Raw genomic sequence first — 16612 nt, 5'->3', positions numbered from 1 at the left:
TGGGGCCCGTGGCCGCCGGCAGGGGGTGCCCTGAGCGTCATGGAGCCCGGGAGATCGACACTTCCGCCACACCAGGAAGGAGCAGAGAGGGAGTGCAGTGGAGTGTGTACGCCTGATGAGCCCAGAATGAGGGCGAAGCACGTGTCACGTATTCTTTGCATTTATTTGACAGTAAACTATTTCAACCATTCTATGATCTGCTCCTCACAAACTGAGGGCACCGTGGCGGATGTTAGCAGATTGCTGGCCAACCACAAGCGTTACCTGGTAGGTAACCACCCATACAATCAGATTGTGACACAGACTACGAATGCCGTGAATATATATATATATATATATATATATATATATATATATATATATATATATATATTGTGAAGGATTGCCGGCTTTCTACTCCGGCCCTCACCCCCAGGAGGAGATCTCCCAGCAGCGTGGACGTGCCCCGAATTCCAGCAGGGCATCATGGACTCTGTAGTTTATATGCACAGCCCTGCTGGATACCATGGGGGCCACCAGGAGTCGCTGTAGGGAGGCTGTCGGACTCTTACGTGCCCTATAACCCGGAGGTGCGTCATGATCACATGACAGGAAACGACGTGCCTCCGGGGTGAAGAAGAGTTTTTATATGACCCGGAAGTGTTCCTAGTCACGTGGACAGAGAGGGCGAAACACTTCCGGATCAAGGACTATAAAAGGACTATGGGAAATCCCAGACGTCGAGCTGAGCTGGGTGGAAGGGAGGCAACGCGTCTGGGAGTGGAAGATTGGTTATTGGTTTATTGATTATTGATTTATATATGAGTATTGTGGAGAGGAGGGTGCTTTGTGCACATTATTGTCTAAATAAAATAAATATTTGGACTTTTACCTGGTGTCTGACGTCTAGTCTGAGGGTTCAAGGGGTCACGGAGACCTTAATCTATCACTATATATATATATATATATATATATATATATATATATATATATATATATAGATACATACATATATACATACATAAATACATATATATATATATATATATATATACACACACACACCTATCTATAGAGCGTGGAGAAGCCTAAAGGGAACTTTACTTTTACTCCCTCATCCTCAAGTGGGGTACTTTGGCTACCAATTCCAAACTGGCCTTTTATGAGTGAGTGCACCCAGCATTGGACTGACACCCTGTCCATGACCATTTCCTGCCTTACTCCAAGTGTTCCCTCAAATGGCTTTGGCCCCCTGTGACCCCAAGTTGCCTTAAGCAGTAGTGAGAATGTTATGTCTTATATTGATATACTGTATAGTAATAATAACTTGTGTATTTTTATGATATTTTTTGTCTGTCTATCCCTCCATTTTGACCTTGCTTAATTCAATTATTAAAAATATTCTTACCTTCTATTGAGGCTGGACTGTCAACCTCCAGCAAATTATAGGAGATGGCAGAGCAAGTAAGCATCTCATTCCTAGATGGCTTGACTGGTGCTATGAATTCCTAGAGAAGAATGAAAAACCTGCAATAAATGAAACAGGAAGAAAAAGGTCCATTATTGGGCATAACATTCCTTTTCCAGTTTAAAAAGCCACATGTAAACTGAAAGATACGGAAGCATATTAGGGCCACAGAGAAGAAAAAAAAAATACGGACACAATGAAGAAAAAAATGTATGTTGAGAAAAAAGTCGGCATGTTGACTTTATTCTCGTAGTTTATTTGGTTATTAAAGTAGAACGTCGTAAACTTCATCTTAAAATCAATGTTTAATTTACTAGATTTTCTCAAACCTCGTCATAAGTAATGTAGCACATTAAATGCTTTGTGTTAAGCGTTCCCTGACCCATGTTAATCGGTACGTGCTTCTTAAATTGACTTCCTCTTGCACGGAGAGGATGCACAGGCGGCGATTGCCGCACAGAATACATTAATTTTATGATATTCCTGCTCTCTGAACATTTAGAGAGGAGGACAGGAGAGGAGAGGAGAAGTTAGGAGCACGCGCTGATACAGCGCATTGCCGCACCACCACATGACAAATTAACTCAGGATCCCAGATTAGGACCCGACTGTAGCCATGCAACGGGTGACACCTCAGCACCACACTAGTTCAGATGGAATGGAACCAGTGTGAGTTTTTTATGGTGGCTGTAGTGACAATTCAGCCACCAGCCTTCAAGTTTTCCCTGCAGGTTGGAGGGTCTACATGCAGGGCTGGATGCTGATTAACGTCATACCCAGGACGGAACATTTAGAATGAAAGATAAATACTTGATAACATTTTCATGATGAAATACGTTAAAGCATGTATTAAACATGTGGGGGCACGGTGGCATTGAGGTTGCACTGCTGCCTCGCAGCAAGGGGGTCCCGGGTGTACATTCAGTGTAGAGAACCTTTATGGCAGGTGTGACGAGGTATGGGTATCGCACTGGGTTTGGTACGATTGACCAAGACAGCACTCCTGCAGTAAAGAAAGTCCACTCAGGAGAACATTCATTGAATTTTGTATTCATGTCTCCAACCACCAGCTCACGAATCCAACATTTACACAACATTTCAGTTAAACCTTTGCGATACCCATTCACTCATCCAGCTTTTTGAACCCTCGTCACACCTGCCAAAAAGGTTCTCTACACTGAAAGTACACCTGGTGACCTGTTACTGCGAGGGAGCAGCACTACCACCACACCACTATGCCCCACCCCCACCCCCACCAAACATATGTATAATACATGCTTCAATGCATTTCATCATGAAAATGATATCAGGTATTTATCTTAGCATTCTAAATGTTCAGAGAGCAGGAATATCATGAAGTGAATGGATTCTGTGTGGTGATCGCTGCCTGTGCCTCCTCTCAATGCAAGAGGAAGTCGGTTTAAGAAGCATGTAGCGATTAACAACTGGGTTGGGGAACACTTAATACAAAATATTTAATGTGCTACATTAGTTATGACTGGGTTTGAGAAAATTTTAAAATAAAGTTTACGACATGACAAAGTTAAACTAGAGAGAGAAAAAACAAGGGTTTAAAGTGGACTTCAATCTCAACATAAACTGCAAGAATAAAGTGGAAATATCGACTTTAATTTCGACATAAACTGCAAGAATAATATGGAAATGTCGACTTTATTCTCAACATACACTTTTTTCCCCCTCCCTGTGTCCGTATTTTTTTCTTCGTCGTGGCCTTAATACAGTTCAGTAGAAAGAAGATCACTGAAGAGGACAAAATCCTTTTAAGACAACATATCAACTTCACAAGGATTAAGTTATTCAGACTTGTGTAAATGCTGCCACCTTCTGGTGATTTGTTCATTTTGCAGCTGCAACTGGAACAAGTCTCACTTTGCAAAAGCACTTAACTATTATATCAAAAACTATACTGTGTTGGGCTTCCCAAAATTAAAAACATTCTCGAAAGTATGTTTTCTTTCTTTTTAAATGTTCTGCCTTTTGAGTTATTCTGGTTTGTGTTCAAATTATAGTGCATGTATACATAAAGAGTATTTATCTATTTATGTATTCACTTATTTAACAAGTTTCTATAAAAAAACAAATTTCCCCCTGGAGACAAATACACTTCTGTCTATTATATAGTGTCTTTATCTATGTAGGCTTTCCCAATAAGTCAGAGACAGAGCATGTTTACAGAAAATTGCCTGAGTTACAAGGAGATTCTTCTAACCTAATAATTTCATTAAGCAAATTAGCAGTTTGGAAAACGGGTGGATGGTTTCAAAAAGAGGACACACAAATTTTTCAACCTCAGCTGAGGAATAGATGGTGTTTGGGCTACTGTGTGCTGCCCCTACCCTTTTATATTGTTGTATGAAAGTAGCTTTTGTGATTTTGAAGCTTTTCATATAAAATGACAAGCTCCATTCTTGAAAGAATGATGTACCTACATTCAGGTAGAACACTAGACGGAACTGACCTCACTCCTATAAATCAGGGGTGTCAAATTCAGATGCCAAAGGGCTAGGGTTTCATTCTAGCCACTTTGATTAGTTACCAATTACTGCTGGGTTGTGCCTTGATTTTTAACTGATTTGTTTTGTAAAATTTAGAACCCTTATTCGTTTAAGTTTTCCTTAACCAGCAGCCAAATAATAGTGAGATACCATCAGGTGACCAGGTGAATCAGACATCTCAAACTTGGGGGACTACCATTTACACTCAAAATCATTTGAATCAGGAAGGGATGAAGTTGAAAGAATCATAAGAGTGTCTGTCATGGCCATCAAACAGTAAAGCCCTATTTCATGAGTAGTGATTTACTAATATAATGAAGCTCAAGTTCCACACAATCAATTTATTTTTAATGCTTTAAAGGACTGTGTCTCCAGAGTCACAGTTTGGGGTTCCAGCATAAGAGACCAGTGAGAAATATTGAGTTTCTCCTAACAAATGGACAGCGCTGTCTCCCTTTGCAGCAACTCTTTCTTCAACTGTTAAAACTTTCTTTGTCCTTCTTTTTTCTGTCTGGAGTTTTTCTGGACACTTCCTTTTCTTTGCAAACCCAAAGATGTGTGTGATGTACACTTCCATGCGTCTCTGCAGTGACTCAGCCTGATGAAGTATGAAAGTGTATGTGAGTGTGCCCTGCAATCAACTGAATCCATTCTAGGGCTAATTCCTACATCCAGTACTGCCGGGATACACTCAGGCTCTGTAGACTCTGCATTGGAATATGGATGGGCATTCACAAACTGACGTACAAGGGTGTTCAAGAATCATGGGAAGGGATACTAACTCCCCCCATATTACTAACTTGTCTTTATCTACATTGTGAATTTCTTGCATTTCTTTATTTGTACCCTCTATTATCATACGTAGCTTGAAATGTGTCATGCTTTGTATAGAAAAATATAGATAAAAGACTTTCAAACATTGAAAATTGCCATTGCTCTTTTTCCATCCATGATCCATTCTATGTTTGTCACCTTTACCATAATCCCTTCACTTCTTGTAGTGTCTATTTCAGCTACAATGCAAAGTCAAAGAATTCAACTGTCATACATGCAGATGACAATTTTCTAACATTGTCTGTCATAACACTTACAACAAAGCTGGAATGACTGCCTGAACTAAACTCCCAAAAAGTAATGCGCACTCTACAATCTGAAGATTCTTAAAGACTGCATTTTGATACAGCATTGGCAGGAAACAGATTCAAGTTTTTTTTAATATTTTCACTCCAACAACAGCATCTTGAAATAACAGCAAGTATTTAACATTATTTTCTCAATCCCATTTAATCCAGTTCAGAATCAAGGGACCTCCGGGCCATATCCTGGGAGCAGAGGGAGGGCTCAAGGCAATAAATAGCCTATCACAGGGCCCACTCACACATGAACATACACATTCATACTGACACAGGGGCCAATTTACAACAACTAGTGCAGACATGGGAGAACATGCAAACTCTACACAGACATGTAGATATAGGTGAAGGATTTAAACCCAGGGGACTAAATCTGTGAAGAGGCACCGCTACCCACTGTGCCACCAACAGAAAGGTTTTGGATAAAATTAAATTGCATAATTACAAAATCCATGCGTTTACTTTGCTCATATATCCATTTGGATTATAGTCACATTGGCATTAGATTAATTCAGTACAGATAGTACTTGGAGTTGGAATCATCGTCTCCCACCAAGTGGTGGGCACAGCATGCAAACTTGCCAGCAGAGGACAACAGAATTTATTTAGCAATCACTTTCAGATTAGCGAGATTGGTGGCTGGAGGACACAGATAACTAACCAGGCCAAAAATAGAAGTAATCAGACTACAGAAAAATAGGAGGTAGTCAGGTCAGGGAAAAACAAAATTCTGAGTAGGGCTCAAGTCTAGCAGAGGAATCAAGAAAAATCGGGAGAGCAGGCCCAACGAATTAGAAACTCTGGGTTTCACTCAGGATCAAATGCAGCTCAACTGAAAAAAAGGCACTTAAATATAAAGAATGTGAGGAAACCTTTGGGGTGTATGATGGGACTGTGTGGCCTATGCTCAGGTGGACCCCTTTGTAGAAACATTTGTTGAGGGGATGATGACCACCCAATCAGACTGCTAGGCACATCCATTAATATTTTTTAATGATGATAAATACTCCTTTGTGTAAAATATGCATACTGTACTTGTAGATTCACAAAAAACTGGAATGGTGATTTTTGATTGAGAGGTGACCTTTTAGCAAGTATGACTGACAATGTTTAGTCACTGTGGATGACATGGGCACGGACAATCTGACCCAAGGAAATACCAAGGGAGCTCCATGCATAAGGTAAGTTTTAACTCCAATGACTTTCTGTGCTTTACTGTGTGTGCATGCAAGTCTCTCTCTACCGTGTCGTCTCTTTTTACTTTATACATGCCGTATGTGTGAGGTCTTGCTTGGTTACGTACTATTTTGATGCAGAGTATGTGCGCATTTTATTAACATAACATTTAAATGATTCAGTCTTATGTTAGGCCAGTGATGCTGGTCAAGGTGTTCAAAGACTACAATGCATTTTTTGGCTGACTAGCTGTGCTCTCCATCTAAGATGAACTGAAATCTAAGCATTCAACGTAGAGCTCAGCATTAACATTTGCAGTGCACCACGCAATGCATGTCTCTGTTATATGCCCTTTCAGTATGGGATTCGTAAAAGCAGTGTTGATGTTTGTGAAGTGCCATCTGTTGGATTGACAAATGCAATGCATTTTATTACTACAAATGTGTGTGATGTGCCATCTTTTGGCATAACAGACATAGCAACCATGCAGACACACAGATAAACAGACACTTAGCCTTTTATTAATATGGATGATTTGTTGTTTTGGTGGCCTAGACCTAATGGTGCTCTTTGGTCTGAGAGACAGATCTGTTCTGTGCATGTGCGCCCAACTTCTACTCAAAGGGGCTCCAGCCTCGTCTCTTCAAACTAGTGCTTGGCTGCTTAGCTCGTCAGCACCTCTGTAGTTCATTTATTTTGAAATCAATGCTTTGTTAAAATATTCTATTAGGATTCATTTTATTTTAAAACGAAAATTCATATTGACTAGTGCATGCCAAAAGAAATGTAAATGGCTGAGAAGATTATAGGACATAAGGCATGACAAGTGCACAGACCTTAAAAGCAAATACAGCTCCACATGTATTGTGCTCCTATATGGTCACCTCCTGGTACGAGCTACATTTTTGACTATACCAGTCATTTGCTTTATGCTACACCCAACACTCCTTCTCCAGCTCACACAGGCGCCTAAACAGCAGTTTGCACTTTAACACATTCAAAGTGTACAGAAATGTAACTGAATAGGAAATAAAGTACAAATGGCAATAAGTAAAACTGAGAAGAGAGGAAGAAAACAGCTAAATAAATAAACCAAACGCCCACATGCCAAATGCCTCGACAGCTTCTAAAGGGATGGGCAATAAGGTGAAATCATGAATAATGAATGGGTCCTCCTGCAGCCCTGGCGCCAGATATTTCCAGATGTCACGGTTGGGCGCTTCATCCCACACCTTCCTCTCTGTTTGCATGCAGGCATGTTTGATACCTGAAGGGTTTTCTGTGACACATTACTGGACTAGAGGGTCTCTTATCATCAAAGCCTTCCTCACAGTGGAAAAACAAAACAAAACAAAACAGATTAAATAAACACATAAAAGTCTTTTCCAAGCTGCTAGTCCATCGGGTTTGGGGGGTGCCACAGCAGCATATGGCATGGGGCGGCAATCAAAAAAAATGTAATGAGCTGCATATACTATAAATGCCCTTCATTACCATCAGTTTTTACTTGCATGCTGTTACACCTCAGGTCAATTCTGAATGTGTTCGGCTGCTGTCGTCACTTCTTTTCTTTGCCTGCTGAAGAGCTTGCTATGGTTTTTCTGCTAACGTCTAGTAATAAATAGCAAACAACATTTCAGTGTCAGCTGTTTTAGGTCCTCTGCTGAAAAACATTAATTTATAAACAGCACATCCTCAAGATGACATGAAACCATACACTGATCCCACTTGCATTCTGAACCTTTTATCCTCACCTGCCAAAAAGAAGTAAGAGGCATCACGATATTTTAAAACACCCTGGGGTCTTTTACAGGACAACATTTCTTAAAGACCATCCACTAATGCTGAAACCCTGCTTAATTACGTCATGAGGAGTGGCGCCTATGCTGGCAGCACTGGCCAACAGGCCGTCAGAGAGCCACAGCCGGATAACTCTGTACCCTCAACTTTGAGATGTGGGAGGAAAACTGAACACAAAGTTTGCAGACACAGAAAGGATCACCACCCACCTATTATCAAAAGCACTTAAAGCAGATCAGGTTCATTTTGGGGAAAAAAACAGAAAAAGCCAGTCAATCGCATAACCACACTCCTTAAACCTAGCAATTTTTTTTTACCTTACATGAAAGTCTTTTGGATGTGAAAAGAAAATGAGATTAAATGGAGAGAAAAAAAACTAAGAAAAAACAGAAACAGAGAACAAGCAAACTCTTTTCAAAAATTCTTTTCCAACCCCCCCCCCCCAAAAATCCATAGTAAGTAGGAACTACAGCCACTATATTGTGCAGATTATTAAGATAAAGAGGAAAAAAATGGTGGAATGGCTGCTTGCCTGCTAAGCCGATCTGAAGCAGCTTTTGCGCCGATCCCCCCAATGCAGCGCCAGACTGACAAACTCCATCTCCCACAGACGTCTGCCATAATGCCACTTCCTTCTGTGCTTTACAGACAATGTTATCACAGTCTAAACCGACAGCCAGCTGGTAACCAGATTGTGAGGTCGAGGATCTTGGGACACTCTGAGATGGCCACTTGCCACCTCTGTCGTGATAGGGGGCACAGGAACAGAATCTCACTTTAATGACAAATCAAGATTTTAAATCGGGCTGTGAGGTGAAAATCCGACTGTATTTCAAAGAACTTCGGGCACCCACCAGCTGCTGCTCTGCCATCTCATTTGGCACACCTTGTTAAGTTCACAAATTGGCAACCAGCAGTCAGTACAGGGTCCGCCCTTGCCTCGGCTTCTGTATCTCAAGTTAAGTGCTTGTCTTTGATGGCAACTTTTGTTTCATATCCTAAGAGTGGGCAGTTGTGTCAGAGCAGCTGACACCGTACATCTGGTAAGAGAGTAGGCAGCCAAAATCACAACGAAAGGAAAACTTGGCTCTCCAGCTTCGGCTTCTCTTGCTGACTAGACAGGTGCCTCCGCAACACAAGAGCAGCATAAAGACTCAGTCAGCAAAAGCTGCAGTACATGCCAGGAGAGGCGGGCTTCTTGGGCCTTTGTATGGGCAGCATGGTGGAAAGCTGCAAGTCTGTTTTTGCGATGGTTTGATTGTTGACTAGAATTCTTTGTGAACAAAGCGTTTGACTCTCAGGCTGTAATATTTTCTGTTTAGTTTGTATGTTCTCGTGTTTAATTGGGCTACATAATAATATTAATAATAATAATTATAATTCATTAAATTTATATTTTTAATATCTTACAGACTGGGTACTGTCAACTGGTGTGGCGAGTGTGAAAACAACGTGTGCGTGATTGTGCTGTAAAACAGACTAGCGGCAGCCTCGGTGTTAAGACCTGCTTTGAATTAATTGAATTAGCTCAATGAATTTCTCTGCTGAGTTTAAACATTATGGCCATGTCAAGGAGGGCTTCACCCACAGTCCAGAGACGAGACGTGTAGAGGATTCCGGTGTGAGAGAGTGGTCCCAAGAGGTAGACCAGATGACACAGTCCAAAGACATGCTACAGTTAGTTACAGTTCTTAGTGAGTGGGCAGCGCACTCCCTTGGAAACAGTCACTTTATGTGACATGCCCAACAGCTCACTCCAACTAGTCTGCATATGATTACGTCTTTAGTTGTAGGGGTGGGCTCTGTGTACGTGAGAGCTGTCAACCAATGAATGCTCACCTAGAAGTTCAATGCATAGAACGCAGCAACAAGGAACAAAGAATGCAGATATTTTGGACTCTGCAAACAGAAAAGAGGTTTGTCTGCCAAAACAGGATGGAAACAAGGAAAAAAAAGAAAGGGAAGAGAAGGGGCCGAACTCGCCGTCAATAACTTTATTTACTGTCACAGAAACAGGCAAGAACAACTATGCTGGAAGGTTGGCATGCAGCCAGTAAATGGGACATGACCAGCAATTTTCAGTCGTGATGTGATCAGCAACTGCAGCTGGCAAATCTGACATACCCCACTAATAGAAGTCGCGTAACGTGACATCGGCTTTAGTCACCTGACTCATGGCTCTAGATAAGGAATAAAGTAGTCAAAAATAATTAATGAATGCAGTTTAAAAAAGAAAATTTAAGACACTGTAAATAATTACATTTTGAAATGCTACTGATTGCCCATATGCTGAATGCAGACGGCTCTGCACCACTTTCTCATCAAGGCATGTTAAACTTAATATAAAACCTTCTCTGGACCTCTGTTACAGATTTGGAGTCAACGTATGGCATAATGGTGAACACATGATGAGACACTGACTGGTCCATGGCCACTGAAACTGGACTTTGAATAAAGCGCTGCCAGAGATCTATACAGACCCCGACAACACCCCAAAAATTGTTAAAATTTGTGCTGTACCCATTATTTTCACTTCAACATTTCAAATCAGCACCGTGGTCCCTTCAGCTCACAGGCTTGTCTCTGTCATTCCCTCCTCTCTCTGCTTTTCTTACACATGCTTTTATTTATTTATCTGTCATTTCAGTTTAATTGTTTCACAAGCTGTGAGAAGGGTGGTGGTGTTCGTGTTGAGGGGAATACTTATAATGTTTTTTATTTATTATATATTGCTCAAAAAAATTAAAGGATCACTTTTTAATCAGAGTATAGCATCAAGTCAATGAAACTTGTGGGCTATTGATCTGGTCAGTTAAGTAGCAGAGGGGGTTGTTAATCAATTTCAGCTGCTTTGGTGTTTGCACTAGAGGGGCAACAATGAGACAACCCCCAAAACAGGAATGGTTTAACAGGTGGAGACCACTGACATTTTTCTGTCCTCATCTTTTCTGACTTTTTTTTCCACTAGTTTTGCATTTGGCTACGGTCAGTGTCACAACTGATAGCATGGGGCGATATCTGGACCATACAAAGATTGCACACGTAGCAACTTCTTCAGGATGGCACATCAATACGTGCCATTGCCAGAAGGTTTGCTGTGTCTCCCAGCACAGTCTCAAGGGCATGGAGGAGATTCCAGGAATTACGCAGTTACTCTAGGAGAGCTGGACAGGGCTGTAGAAGGTCCTTAACCCATCAGCAGGACCGGTATCTGCTCCTTTGGGCAAGGAGGAACAGGATGAGCACTGCCAGAGCCCTACAAAATGACCTCCAGCAGGCCACTGGTGTGAATGTCTCTGACCAAACAATCAAAAACAGACTTAAAGAGGGTGGCCTGAAGGCCCAACATCCTCTAATGGGCCCTGTGCTCACTGCACCATGGAGCTCGATTGGCATTTGCCATAGAATACCAGAAATGCTTTTCACAGATGAGAGCAGGTTCACCCTGAGCAAATGTGACAGACGTGAAAGGGTCTGGAGAAACCATGGAGAACATTATGCTGCCTGTAACTTCGTTTAGCATGACCGGTTTGGTGGTGGGTCAGTGATGGTCTGGGGAGGCATATCCATAGAGGGACACAACAGACCTCTACAGGCTAGACAACAGCACCTTGACTGCCATTAGGTATTGGGATGAAATCCTTGGACCCATTGTCAGACCCTGTGCTGGTGCAGTGGGTCCTGGGTTCCTCCTGGTGCATGACAATGCCCGGCCTCATGTGGCAAGAGTATGCAGGCAGTTCCTGGAGGATGAAGGAATTGATACCATTGACTGGCCCCCACACTCGCCTGACCTAAATCCAATAGCACACCTCTGGATGTGATATTATGTCTTGGTCCATCCGACGCCACCAGGTTGCACCTCAGACTGTCCAGGAGTTCAGTGATGCCCTGGTCCAGATCTGAGAGGAGATCCCTAGGACACCATCCATCGTCTCATTAGGAGCATGCCCCAAAGTTGTCAGGCATGCACGTGGGGGCCATACAGACTATGGAGTACAATTTTGAGTTGCTGCAATGAAATTTCAGCAAAATGGACTAGCCTGCTGCATCATTTTTTCACTTTGATTTTCAGGGTGTCTTTGAATTAAGCCCTCTTTAGGTTGAGAATTTTCATTTCCATCAAACGATGTGGCATCCTTTCATTCCTAACACATTACCCAGTCCGTATCAGTATAGATATCTTGCATGACTTTTTTCCCATTGAGATCTGATGTGTTTTCAAAGTGTTCCTTTCATTTTTTTGAGCAGTTTATTTTCATACCATAGAAATGAAAGCTGTCTGTGACGTGTCAACAGTATTGTTTAAATGGCTATGTCTCAGATAGCATACTACCACAATAAATAGTATGTTAAACAGAGAGCAGTCCATCCATCCATTATCCAACCCGCTATATCCTAACTTCAGGGTCAAGGGGGTCTGCTGGAGCCAATCCTAGCCAACACAGGGCGCAAGGCAGTAAACAATCCCCAGGCAGGGTGCCAGCCCACTGCAGGGTACACACACCCACACACCAAGCACACACTAGGGACAATTTCGGATCGCCAATGCTCCTAACCTGCATGTCTTTGGACTGTGGGAGAAAACCCATGCAGACATGGGGAGAACATGCAAACTCCACGCAGGGAGAACTCAGGAAGCGAACCAAGGTCTCCTAACTGCGAGGCAGCAGCGCTACCACTGCGCCACCGTTAATTTTAACTACACAATCATGTGGTGATTCATCACAAACATGTCTGCCTCCCACAATTTAAGGAACACTGCTCAAATGACAAGATTGATCACTCTAAACTGCCCAAATGCATATTTGTGTGTACTCTCTGCACTGTCCCACCTTGTTTAGGTTCAGGTTCACTTCTGGGTTTTAGTGCTTTCTGTATGGAGTTTGCAAGTTTTCCCTTGTTGACTAGAAGCTCTAGACAGGCCTGGTCTAGTTAAACAATGGTTTATCTGTAAGTTTGTCCAGGAATGAAAAGGCAGTCATCTCTGTGCTTGGATTCAGTTTGGTCTTGCTGGCCTTCTGTACGGAGTTTGCATGTTCTCCCTGTGCTTAAGTGACCCTCCACTTGACATGCTCCCTGTAGACTGAGTGTTCTAAATTGGCCTGGTGTGATAAAGCATTGGTCTATGCATTAGCATTCCATATGAAAGGGTGACAGCTACCTCAGTGATTCGATTTGGTTTGATGTCTCACGTTGGGTACTTTCTCTATGGACTCTGCATATACTCCTTGTTATTTCCGGTGCCTAAAGACATGCCATCATACTGATTTGAGTAAAATCTGGCCTATGCATGTGTGTTTCGATGGACTGCCAGTCTAATCACAACTTTCTGGCCCTGGTTCAATTGGAAAGTTGTTCTTTGCATGTATCTGGACCTCATCTACAGTCAAATCACTTGTATTTTTAGTGTACTTGTAAACTAGAAACTGATGTGAGTGTGCCTGTTGAGCCGGCATTCATCAGACCCCATACTGGCTGAGTGAGCCTAAATATTTATGCGATTTATACGATGCTTTCATAGCCTATTGAGCAAAAAACAAACTAGCAGAGGTAGAAAGTGATCTCCTTCTGCAGCAGAATACATTACTTATTTTTGGACTTTACCAAATGCTAAAAAGGTTATAACTTTGAGGTTCTCTCTGAGAAATACACAGTATTATGTAAAATCTGATCAAAGGATGAATAAAAACTTGAGCTTCCAGTTGGGAGCACCAGGGTGGAGTTGGCTGTGCAGTGCACTGGAATGGTGGGTTAGGGGGAAGGGGCATTCAGCAAAGCACTCGCGCAAATCCTTGCTTTCTTTCAGCTTTCTTTAGTGGATAAAAATGAAAAAGAAATTAACAAACAGAAAGTGCCCCCCCCCCCCATCCCCACCCCCTGCTGCTTATACAATTCAACATCCCTTGCAGGCAAATCTGCCTCATTATCCTCACAAGGAATTGGAATATCTTTGAGGGATTAAATCTATTAGCCTGCAGCAATGGAGACCCCTGTGTCCTCTGGACTGCAGCACCCAGAGGGGGAGAGCTAGCTTTCTTTCCCCTACCAGAATTCATGCCAATGAAAACGAGTACAAGAAAAAAAAAGTCACACCGAGACAGCCAACTCTAATGCTTGTGCTTTCCCATCCCAAGGCCGCTCACGTAATGCAGCACAGATGGCATGGTCTGTGTGAATTATGTACAAAAATGCAGTGAAGTGAAATCCGAGGCGGCACCAAATGACAAGACGTCACCCAACAGTCAAGCCTTCAAGGAATACAGAGAGACTGCATCCCAGCTGAAGGCTGTCACCGGCAGATTTTACAAAATGTCAAGACCACCCTAGCGTTAAACACTCAAGGAACTTCATGTGGAAGACTTTTTAAAGTAAAAGGCTTACCTTTTGGGCAGAGGAACTGATCTGGATTTTCGGCAGTGCTGGGTGCAACACACAAGGATACTGGTGTTCACCTTGGGTACCTGATACAGCGTGTTACTGCACCCACCACACGACAACCTATTTTTGAAATATTCATTTTCTTATTTACTGGCAAAAATGTCGAACTGGCCTATAAATGGAATGGGTGTTAAAGTAAATGGGGCGCAGTTTTGAACCATTTTTTTCAGTGTTATGTGCTGAGTGGGGCTTGTATCTTTATCAGCCATCTGGTGACGTTCATATAAATTTCTTTCTGCTGGTTTTGGGCTACACATTGAGACTATTAAGGGAAGTACAGAAAAGCATCATCGTTATATTAGCAGTAACAACATTATCTAAAATTTACAGCATGTTTACATCAAAGAAGGTAGCACGGTAAGGCTGAGGTTACGGCTGCTGCCGATGGGAGGCTTGGTTCAAATCCCACAGTACTTTAAATCACCCTACGTTATCAAGTATGGATGTGAGTTCTGTGATGGATGTGCAGGACTGGTATGCTGATGTGTTAGGCTCTGCCCCCCCACCAGGCCTGAAACTAAGGAACTAGATCTGAAAAGTGCATGTGCTATTAGGGGAGATCCCATAACCAAATCCATACAACGTGCTTCCACACTCACAAGAGACAAGATGAAGGATCATATACAGCAGAATGAGATTAACACTGCTGGGCTCTCTCTTTACATATAGATACACATTTGTAAGTGTTAAATGTAAGGCCATAACAACACTGGAATGCTGACGTAAGAATGACATCTTCGATTTGTTAGACCATTCGTAAAGCTTTCAAATGTTTCATGAGTACAACACTTTGACCTGCTTGTGCAGCCTCTCCTCTGACATGTCACGCAGAGGTAGCCCTGCAAATTGAGGAATGGGAGGTAGTCACACGGGGTCAGGTCTGGCAAACAGTGTGAGGGTAGCATCTCTTCAAATACACTTTTATAGCAGCTTCTGCACACCATATATAATAAACGGATGGATTGTTGTGAGACAGAATAGGGTCGACAGCATTCCTCAACGCTTCTCTCTAACTGACTGCCCTAAGCAAACAGGGTGATACTGACATGACGGCTTATAGTGGCCTTTTGAAACACCTGATCAGCATGGCCTATACGCACAACATCCTAAAAACTGTGTGCATGCTGTTGCCAACACTGGCTTTAATCCCGAATCTCCTTACCTGTTGGGGAATCATCATGCTTCCCTTATTCTGACTGTGGTTTGGATTATGGATCATTATGATATATCCAAGTTTCTTTCACAGTTAAGAAGCACTTCTTAAAATTTCTCCCAAATTTATTAGCTGTAGCTTTTTCTTTGAACAAGAAATGTGGCAATGCTTCACTTCAGGAGTCAACATTCTGGGCCTCCTTGCTCATATTTACCTGTTCATGAAGAATGGATTCTACTGGTCCATAACTAATCCCTGCTAACTTACACACCATTGTTCTTCAATTCTGCATTGCAATTCTTCCAATAGTGACATTTCATTCTATTATCAATGTCCCAGGTTTAGCCAGACCTTGGGTCATCTTTTAAGAAACTACCACAAAAGAATTCTGTCGACCATGTCCTGATTGTGGTATATGAAGGGGGCTGGTTCTGGTGTTTGACTGCAAATCTCTGAGGACATATTGTTCCCTAACTTTATTCATTCAATGATAGTATTGTGCTGGATTTTGTTGTTTCCTGTGTCAATGTTGACTTGATTGTGACGCAAGTTACCTGCACGATAAACCAAACATGCCAGAAACTTGCAATTCACTTATTTTTAGTAAACTGGTGATAATCTTTAGCCACTTACAAAAACAGAACCATAGAATATAACATTTAGGTATCGCCTCAAAGCTTTTTGCCACCTCTTGTACTTGTACAACTACTCAAGATTGCACTAAATATACAGCTCGCTGCATCCAAACAGACATTATCTTAAGAGATCCAAACACAACAGACCATTAGAAGTTTCTCCACATTCAAAATGAACACAACTATAAATCTTCACCCTTGGCCTGACTGCAGCCCAGCAGGCCACAGACATGTTTGGCCGAGTCGCAGTATGACCTTCAAGCACATAAGAGCCTGACCCCATGAGAATGTAGAAGTTGATCAAAAATACT

General features: G+C 42.1%; 1 protein-coding gene across 2 annotated transcripts in view; it reads right to left on the bottom strand.

Annotated features, from left to right (window-relative positions):
• The window catches only part of LOC114647180 (leucine zipper putative tumor suppressor 2 homolog), a 219088-nt gene that overhangs the window by 123957 nt on the left and 78519 nt on the right, over positions 1 to 16612 (bottom strand). The window contains exon 2 of one of the 2 annotated variants that reach the window (XM_051922451.1): positions 1388 to 1466. The gene's annotated coding sequence lies outside the window, so the exon portion shown is untranslated. Of the gene's footprint in view, positions 1 to 1387; positions 1507 to 16612 lie in introns of both variants that reach the window. The other variant, XM_028795751.2, reaches the window with a different exon arrangement.

The sequence above is a fragment of the Erpetoichthys calabaricus genome, chromosome 2, assembly GCF_900747795.2.
Source record: "Erpetoichthys calabaricus chromosome 2, fErpCal1.3, whole genome shotgun sequence".
In the NCBI taxonomy this organism is placed as follows: domain Eukaryota; kingdom Metazoa; phylum Chordata; class Cladistia; order Polypteriformes; family Polypteridae; genus Erpetoichthys; species Erpetoichthys calabaricus.
This window is presented reverse-complemented; position numbering and strand designations above follow the sequence as displayed.